Source organism: Sus scrofa, chromosome 13, assembly GCF_054392235.1.
Source record: "Sus scrofa isolate SSC_HxYL_T2T_F1_AM1 chromosome 13, Sscrofa_HxYL_maternal_Yorkshire_Landrace_v2.0, whole genome shotgun sequence".
Classification (NCBI taxonomy): domain Eukaryota; kingdom Metazoa; phylum Chordata; class Mammalia; order Artiodactyla; family Suidae; genus Sus; species Sus scrofa.
In genome coordinates this window covers 41,348,257-41,355,954 of record NC_139395.1, presented here as the reverse complement: position 1 = coordinate 41,355,954, position 7,698 = coordinate 41,348,257, and the positions used below count along the sequence as shown (strand labels likewise).

The 7,698-nt window shown below is 46.1% G+C and overlaps 1 protein-coding gene across 2 annotated transcripts in view; it reads right to left on the bottom strand.

The window, feature by feature from the left end:
* Nucleotides 1–1,492: 1,492 nt before the first annotated feature.
* The window catches only part of LOC110256581 (protein O-linked-mannose beta-1,4-N-acetylglucosaminyltransferase 2), a 104,686-nt gene continuing 98,480 nt past the window's right edge, over nucleotides 1,493–7,698 (bottom strand). The window contains exons 11-12 of one of the 2 annotated variants that reach the window (XR_014822863.1): nucleotides 5,651–6,102; nucleotides 3,722–4,967 (exon numbers count right to left, since the gene is read on the bottom strand). The gene's annotated coding sequence lies outside the window, so the exon portion shown is untranslated. Of the gene's footprint in view, nucleotides 6,103–7,698 lie in introns of both variants that reach the window. The other variant, XR_014822862.1, reaches the window with a different exon arrangement.

Here is a 7,698-nt window from a genome sequence, read left to right as displayed (position 1 = left end):
GGATCCAGCGTTGCCATGATCTTTGTTGTAGGTCTCAGACACGTCTTGGATCCTACGTTGCTATGGCTGTGGTACAGGCCAGCGGCTGTAGCTCCGATTCATCCCTAACCTAACTTCCATATGCTGCAGGTGCGGCCCTAAAAAGTAAAAACAAACAAACAAACAAAACAAAACAAAAAAATGCAAATAGCCAATGCTGGAGAGAGTGTGGAGAAAAGGGAACCCTCCTACACTGTTAGTGGGAATATACATTGGTACAGCCACTATGGAAAACAGTATGGAGGTACCTCAGAAAACTAAAAATAGAATTGCCATATGATCTAGCAGTCCCACTCCTGGGCATATATCTAGACAAAACTACAATTCAAAAAGATACACGCATTCCTATGTTTACTGTAACGCTATTGACAATAGCCAAGACATGGAAACAACTGAAATATCCAGTGACAGATGAATGGATAAAGAAGATGTGATACATACACACAATGGAATACCACTCAGCCCCCCAAAAGAATGAAACAATGCCATTGACAGCAACATGGATGGAACTAGAGCTTCTCACACTAAGTGAAATAAGCCAGAAAGAGAAAGACAAAAATCATATGATATCAGTTATATGTGAAACCTAAAATATGGCACAAATGAACCTATCTCTGAAAGAGAAACAGACTTACAGACATAGAGAACAGTTGCCAGAGGGGAGGAGAGGTTGGGGAAGTTTGGGATTTGTAGATGTAAGCTATTATATTTACAATGGATGAACAACAGGGTCCTACTGCTTAGCACGGGGAACTATACTGACTATCTTGGAATAAAGTATAATGGAATAAAATATAAAAAATCATGTATATATGTATATAATGAGTCATGTTGCTATATAGCAGAAATTAACACAACATTGTAAATCAACTATACTACAATTACAATTTGTTTTAAATATCAGGTCTTTCTTATCAGCTTTGGTACCTGGGACAACTTTTCTGGGTGAGTTGCAAACACTTGGGGAAATCTTTTCACAAGTCAGTTTCTAAGAGCTGTTGAGTATTGAGTAGCCCCACCCTTCCCCACCTGTTTAACCACAGCTAAGCTTCCCCTGGCAACGAGTGATGGAGCTTTCAAGGCAGTGGTTTTAGACCCCCTTGTCCTAGGATCTTTCCAACATTCGCCCTGTTTTGTTCCATCTCTGCACAGTCGTTTGGACTTACGGCCCTTTTGGGCTTTCCTAGCTGTGATCATCTCATACTATCATTTATGACTTGCACCCACTGTCTTCTTCTTCTTACACCTGATTTCAGGTAACCATGCGCCTGGCTCATCTTCCAGCTCCAGCGGACCAAAGGGGATGTAGGATGCAGTAAAAAGAAATCCTTGACGGTCTTGAATCCAAACATCAACGATCCTTGGCCCACCATGGTTAACCATCATGTATACAAGTCTATGTTAAGGCAAACTGTAGGGATATGAACTTCTCAGGAATTGAAATGTATACGCATTTATGGTTGATAGCTGGTTAAATTTATTTTTTAAAGTATAGTTGATTTACAATGTTCTGTCAATTTTAGGTATACAGCAAAGTGACCCAGTCATACATATATATACACACATTCTTTTTCTTGTATTATCTTCCATCATGGTCCATCCCAAGACATGTTCCCTATGCTATACAGTGGGACCTCATTGTCAGCTGGTTAAATATTAAAGTATTTCCCTATCACTTGGTACTGCCATTGTCCCACTACCCTGACCATCTAGGCCTTTTCTCTGGATCTCCCTGGATCTTCCCCTAAACCTGCAGCTTCAGGGCAATGCCTGGCCAACCAGGGATGGTTGGGTTCCCTGATCAACATCTATTATGACTGGTCAATACCTGAGCCACATTAGTTGTTACATACCTCAAACATCAACCCTTTGCAAGTGAGCCACGGTCTTAAGAGATTTAAAAAATGAAGAAGAAAAAAGTCAGACAAGCGACAGCTGTGCCAGATACTCCCAGCCGTCAGCCTCATCTCTTCAAAGGCTGGCCCAGAGGTGTAAGGCTTGTTTGCAACAAGCAGATGATTTAGTAAATACTGCTTTTTGCCAAATCCCCTGAGGCCCTTGAATGTTGGGTGAAAATAAAGCTTAAGTTATTATTAGGCATGTGGTCTATGTAGGTCATTGCCAAGCGCTGGCAAAGAAAAGCAAAGAAAATGAGCTAACCCCAGCTAGAACATGGAAGAAAAATTGCAACCCTTTTCCAAATAGGAAACATGCCTACAATCTTCTTTGTCTCCAGAAGGACTTGGTTTCCTCACCTGTAAAACGAGGGTCGTATTAAGGACCCCCTTTACCAATGTCTCAGGATTTTGGACAAGAAATAGGTCTCTTTAGAAAAAAGTGGAGGAGTTCCCGTCATAGCTCAGTGGTTAATGAATCCAACTAGGAACCATGAGGTTGCAGGTTCGATCCCTGGCCTTGCTCAGTGGGTTAAGGATCCGGCGTTGCCGTGAGCTGTGGTGTAGGTCGCAGACGTGGCTTGGATCCCCCGTTGCTGTGTCTCTGGCGTAGGCCAATGGCTACAGCTCCAATTAGACCCCTAGTCTGGGAACCTCCATATGCCATGGGTGTGGCCCTAGAAAAGGCAAAAAGACAAAAAAAAAAAAAAAGAAAAGAAAAGAAAAGAAAAAGAAAAAAGTGAAGGAACCCACTGAGGAAGAGCTTGGGGAGATTCGGCTTCATCCTGTAGCTTTAGATCTTCCATCACTGCCACACTGCAGTGCTTGGCTTCTGTTTTACCTGGCAGCCCCAGCAAGGGAGCATGGCCATGAGTCGGGGCCGTCGGGGGCAGGAGCAGGAAACAGCTCCAGGAATTCAAGGTCTTGACTGAAGGAAACAGCAGATGTGTGCTTCCAGGTCTGCTTGGACACAGGCTTTTTTCCAGATGCTCACAGGAAGATGACTCGCATCAAGCTTTCAACCGTTTGGACAAAGTTCAGGATTGTTCTTCCTGAGCGATGAGGAACACACGCATTTCCCAAGCTTCCTGTTGGGCGGTGCTGTCCCCTCTTCATCAAGGCTCTCTGAGCTGGACACGCATCAGTGCAGGCAGGAGAGACAGCTGGAGGTGTCGGGGCCACATGTCTGGGTGAGGGAGGCGGGGTTGCAGGTGTCTCAGAGTATTGCTGGAACCTACCCTGGGGAGGAAGGGAAGGTAGGGCAGGCAAGGGGATGGTGTATCTGCCTGTGCTGATGTGACTTCTGACGGGAGCTTTCCAGGCTGAGTCATCCCTCCAGAACCTGGCAAAGAATGGGAAACCATTGGGAGAAAGAAGAACCACATTCAGGCCAAGCTGGCAGGAGTGGGCAGTATCTCGGGATTTCTGGGACAGTAACTAAGCCCTGAACATGCTCTCTTTTTTTTTTTAGACAAATTAAAACTCAGCTAATGTATGTATCCTCATGTTGTAAAGAACGTGTGAGTGAACCCTCATCTTTACTTTTATTTTTGGGCTAAATAAGCACTTGGAGCCCTTGTCCAGGGCCAGGCACTCTTCCAGAGTATGACAAATTTTAACTCATTTAGTCCCCAGGACAATCAGAGGTAGTATAATTATTCCCATTTTCCAGAGCAAGGAAACTGAGGCACGACAGAAAGGGGTGAGTGATCCTTCCCAGGCGAAGAGGCACCTGGGACTGGACTCCAGGTGGCCCGGCTTCCAAGTCCGTGCTTTCAACCCTTGAATTGATTTTTTTAATAGCCTTTATTTTTTTAGAACAGTTTCAGGTTTACAGAAAAATTTAAAAGATAGCACAGAGGGTTCCAATGCATCCCACAACCCATTTCCCCTGTAATAAACATCTTCCATTAAGATGGGATATTTGTTCCAATTAATGAACTAGGATCGATCACGATTATGAACCTAAGTCCCTCAGTTTATGTGGATTTCCTTCACTTATATTCAATGTCTTCTTCTGTTCCAGGATCCCATCCTTTTGTCTCCCCAGGCTCCTCTTGGCGGTGGCAGTCAGTTTCTCTGACTTGGTGTTTGATGACCTTGATGGTTTGGAGCAGTGCTGGTCAGGTGTTTGGGGAAGTGTCTGATGATTTTTGAATAATTAGCCTTGACTTTTGATGGTTATAGTAAGCTCTTGCAAGGCAGATGCCAACCTGACAGGGACATCTGCCATGATTTGGCAGAATGCCACACCAGGTTTTCTCTTTCCTTGTTTTTTTCGTACATATTTGTTTCTCTTCAGAAGGAAAAGGAGACTCCTGTTTTGTAGCTGTGCCACATCATCTGATTCCAAGTAAGAAGAGTCTTCACACCCCAGACTCTCTTGCTGGGGTAAAGCTTTCGGTCTACACTAGTTCCCATCATCCAGGGTTGCAGGGCGCGCTCAGTCTCTTCAGCCCTCCAGCCAGGGCCTGTCCATCCCTGTTAAGACTTAGACTGTGGCATAGAGAATGTCAAGGGACAGTTGGTCGGTCAGGGGCTTGGTCCTGGGGGGATCGCTTCCTGTTCCACTTGCTTCCTGTCAGCCAGCACTTCCTCATGCCTTGTCACTCCTCGCTCACTCCAGAGCCACAGCTCATGCCCCATGCATGGCCAGCTGCCTCCCAGCTGCCAAGTCTTGGCTCGGTCTCTGCAGCTCTCCAAACCCGCCATCTCTGGGAGGCATCTCCTCATCGAGCCCTGCACAGCTGAAAGAGCCCCCCCACTCCCCACGCCCCTCAGGTGCTGTCCTGGCAGATGGCCCCTCCTTCCTAGGCAACAGACCACACCATCAGACAGGCCCTGACAGTCCAGGCTGGGGACACATCCACTTGATCCTCCCAGGGAGAACTCTGATCATAGAGATATTTACACGAGGGATGTGCTTGAGATATGGTCATGAGATGATAAAAATACACGCAACCTTTTAAAACCATGGCAACACAAGAGGCAGCAACACAGCAAGTGAGAGTGCATTTAAAATGTGGCAACAGGCTGCAGGTTTGGAAAGAAAATGTATTAGGAAAACAACCAGAGGGAATAGAGTCCTGCCTTCATTCTCACTGTGTCCCAGCTCAGAGCCTCACCAAGTTCCAAAGCCAACCCCCAATAAATGCTGGTTGTGTGAATGAAGGGATCCAGGGTAGGCGTTTCCCAGCGGCCTCCAAAAGGTCACAGCCCGGGCTTCCAACCTCTTCCCTCCCCGCCTTTAGTCTGGACAGTCAGAGCGCTAACAGCTTCCCCACCCTCCTCATGCCAGGCTGAATTATTAGCCTCGATCCTGCTCACCTTCTGTGGCATCCACACCTTTTGCTGGTACCTTTGCAGATCCTCCCACAATCTGGGGAGGGAAACACTCCCCTGCCCCATGATTTGGGGCTCAGCTGGAGGATATGAGCAGATGTGACGCAGACAGTGGTTTAAAATGTGCGTGTGCGACTGGGTGTGTCCCCTTAAGGCCTCTCCCAGCACCCGGAGAACATGCCCCAGCGAGCTTGCCGGTCCCGGAAGGATGAGAGGCACGTGAAAGAGACCCGGCCCCAGACTGAGGCCTGGAACCCAACCCAGCTGATCCCAGCCAAGATCAGCCAAACCCCAGCTGAAATGTATGCGTGAGAAACAAATGCCCCTATGGTACGTTACCAAGTCACTGGCTACCAACAACAGCAGAAGGATACACGATTCCACCCTCCGACACTCCTGGAAACTGTGCAGGAGGAAGGTTCTTGGGAAGAGAAGCCTTCATATGAAATCTTGTCCCAGGAGGCCATTCCTTTCTTACATGAGTCTTGCTAGTGATGTCACAGCCACGGTGACTCACCTCTACCAGAAAGCCCTGGTGTGCTCGCAATGACAGTAATTAGCATTCACCTGGGGTTTTACAGGCAGGAGTTAGCTGCAGCATACAACCATCTTATGAGGTGGAGAGGCCCGGATGATCACATTCATTTTGCAAAGAGAAAATTAAGAACACAAGACGCGTTGGGTGACTCACCGGAACTGGACCAGAAGGCAGGCTGTCTGAAGGAAGAGTGACATAAGGAGCCCCTCCCACCCAGGGGGAAGGCACGGGCATGCACACACCTGCACCTTTTTGTAACCTTTTCACCATTAAGGGGATACACGCCAACTGTAGAGAAACAGGAAAATGCAGAAAGCATTAAAAAAAAATCCATTCTACCTAGTGATATTTTGACTTATCTCACTATTATTTTAAATGCATGTATACTTATGACGTATTTTTAGGTTACAAGTATACTGTATAAATAAGAACATTTCCCATGGCATTGAAAATTCTTTAACAGAGTAGTTTTTAATGCATAGTGTTAGTTCTATGACTTATTCTAATTTTTTGAAACATTCTCTTATTCTAAGAGTAGCATATTTCTAATTTTTTTGCCATTCAAAGCAATATCTTGGTGAACTCTTTGTGGGTACAGGAGATAATTTATGTGTTTAGTGCGTGGCACATGGTATGCACTTAATGAATGGTAGCTAGTATAAATCTTTGTCTAAATCCCTAATAATTTCTGAGAATCAACTTCCAGATGAACTTCTGGGTTAATGACAGTTTTTTTGGGGGGAGGGGTTGTTTGGTTTTTTATTTTTATTTTTTTACAGCTGCACCTGCAGCATATGGAAGTTTCCAGGCCAGGAGTTGAATCAGAGCTATAGCTGCTGCCCTACAGCACAGCCACAGCAACACCAGATCTGAGCCACGTCTGCAACCTACACCACAGCTCACGGCAACGCCAGATCCTTAACCCACTGAGTGAGGCCAGGGATGGAACCCATATCCTCAGAGACAACATCTGGTCCTTAAGCCACTGAGCCCCAAAGGGAACTCCAAATTTTAACATTTGAATAGTTTTTGATACATATTGTCAAACTGCTTCCCAGAAAGGCTGTCCTACTGCTACTGCCAATGATAGTGTTGTTAGTGCCCATCTCACAGCCTCCTCACTAACAGGAAGTATTTTCTTTAAGATAAAGCATTGCTAATTTGACAGATGAAAAATAATAGTTCACTGTCACATTTTTAATTTGTAGTGAGTCTCAAAATTCCCGCATAATTATTACTCATCAGGTTGGCTGTTCGATCCCTGGCCTTGCTCAATGGGTCAAGGATGCAGCATTGCCGTGAGCTGTGGTGTAGGTCGCAGATGCGGCTCGGATCTGATGTTGCTGTGGCTTGTGGAGTAGGCCAGCAGCTACAGCTCCGATTAGACCCCTGGCCTGGGAACCTCCATTTGCCACAGGTGTGGCCGTAAAAAGCAAAAAGCAAAATATACATTATTACTCATCAGAAACAGGATGACTGGGAGAAGGCAGCATTTGGGTTGGGCCTGGCCTAATAGTTTTGCCAGCAGTTTTGAATGAATGATCGGGGCAGGGGGCACTCTGCACAAGTAGAATTGCTAAGGACTGGAATTGTGGAGGCATTGACCATGTGGACAGGGATTTACTCCTGGTCCTTCCTTGATCAATTGAAAGTACTTTCAAACAGACAAAGTTGTGGGATAGAAATGAGGTTTGCAAGTGTCTTTTGGGGGATGGTACTGATTGCCAGGCTTTCAAACTGCCCCATCATCCAGCAAGAATGCTCATCAGGAAAAGGAGCCGGGAAGGCAGCTCCTGGTCAGGAAGTCGGGGTCTGGAGCTGCCAATGGTGGTTTCACATCTCCAGTCTCTCCTCTGCACCCCAAACACATACCTGTGCTTTTGG